This window comes from Cornus florida, unplaced genomic scaffold (assembly GCF_030987335.1).
Source record: "Cornus florida cultivar Cherokee Brave unplaced genomic scaffold, ASM3098733v1 CherokeeBrave_3.0.0_Hap2_Chr04, whole genome shotgun sequence".
In the NCBI taxonomy this organism is placed as follows: domain Eukaryota; kingdom Viridiplantae; phylum Streptophyta; class Magnoliopsida; order Cornales; family Cornaceae; genus Cornus; species Cornus florida.
The window spans coordinates 84,687,238-84,688,966 of record NW_026775574.1 but is presented as its reverse complement, the minus strand read 5'-3'; the positions used below and the strand labels follow the sequence as shown (position 1 = coordinate 84,688,966).

Below are 1,729 nucleotides of genomic sequence, written 5' to 3'. Positions count from 1 at the left end.
CCTCTTGCTTTAAGAGACCATTATGTGCCTAATGAGTATAATGCACCTACATGCATCCAATTGCCTCCATTTAGAGCACATCATTATGAAATTTAGCCACAAACCATTCAAATGCTTCCTAACTATCATGGACTTCCAAGTTAAGAACCTTACAAGCATTTGGATGAGTTTTTTGAAGTATGTTCCACCGTAAAATATACGGACATGCCGGAAAAGGTCTTAAGACTCAAACTTTTTCCATTTACCTTAAAAGACAAGGCAAAGTATTGGTTTAACAATCTTAGGCCTTTTTCAATCACTTCTTGGGCAGAAATGCAACAAGAGTTCTTGAAGAAGTATTATCCGGTTTTTAAAACCAATGCTATGAGAACTTCAATTAAAGAATTTTCACATGGGGATGGAGAAACGTTTCATGAGGCATGGGAATGCTTCAATGAATTGCTCAGGAAGTGTCCACATTATGACATGCCCAAATGGAAATTAGTTCAATATTTCTTTGAGAGCTTATCGGACAATTACAAAGTCATGGTTGATGCTTCCATGGGTGGCTCATACATTAATAGGCATGAGGATGACGTGTGGCGTCTTTATGAGAGCATGAGTGAAAATTCTTTGCATAGAACATTATCATCCAAGAATGGTAGAAATTCACAAGGTAAGAAGAGTGTTGGCTTACATCAAGTCGACCATTCAAATGAAATAGCCGCCGAAATGAAGTCTTTATCTCAAAGGTTTGATCAATTTTTGATTAACCAAAACTCGGCGAACCAAGTATCTTCCTTCCCTAACCATTCTCATCGTGCATCAAATGAATTATGTATGACTTGTTTTAGTGTTTTTCATTCTACTTCTCATTGTCCTCATGAACAAGTGCAAAATGAACCTAATGAACAAGTCAATGCAGCTTTTGTGAACCAAGGAAACAATCCTTATGGTACTCATTATAATCCAAGTTGGAGGAATCATCCGAATTTCTCTTGGAAAAACTAAGGAGAGGGCTCAAACCCTTCCCAAGGCAGTTTTTAAGGGAAGTACATTCCACCTCCACTTCAAAACCAAGGATCCCAAGGTTATAAACCTTATCAATCACAAGGGAATCAATTTGCTAATTCTTATTTTCCCAACCAATCTTATTCCCAAGGAAATACTAGAAGTCCCGCCTTTGAAGAAAAAGTTTTAAATGCTTTGGGCACTTTAGAAGTTAACACTCAATTGCTTCATTCTCACTCTCAATCTATTGCAAAGCTAGAAACCCAAGTAGGGCAAATAACAAGCACTCTTAATGCAAGAGAGAAGGGAAAGATGCCTATAAATGCCCCATCTAAGCAACAAGGTGTTGTGGAAACCTATTCCTCAACGGAAGGCCATACCATTGAACATGTTAATGCGGTGACTACCTTGCGGAGTGGTAGGATTGTGGACAATCAAGTAGAAGTGTCCAATGAAGAGAGTGAACCGGTGCAGCCTCAAGTTGTCACCCATCCCGTTTCACATCCTATTCCTCCTTCATTGCATATACATGATCTTGTGAATGAGAAAGTCTTGAAAAATGTGTTTGAAAAAGAAGCTTTGAAAAATGATGTTGAAAAAGTTTTGCTGAAAAATGATCTGAAACAAAGTGATTTGAAAACTTCTTGTGTTGAAGAGAGTTCAAAAGGAAATTTTGAAAAAGTGTTTGAACCAAAAGTTCCATTTCCGAATGCCTTAAAAGGATATATTTCAAAAGACA

At 37.5% G+C, this 1,729-nt stretch overlaps 1 pseudogene; it reads right to left on the bottom strand.

Annotated features, from left to right (window-relative positions):
• Positions 1 to 368: 368 nt before the first annotated feature.
• LOC132305783 (small nucleolar RNA R71) lies at positions 369 to 467 on the bottom strand (annotated as a pseudogene).
• Between the last annotated feature and the right edge of the window lie 1,262 nt (positions 468 to 1,729).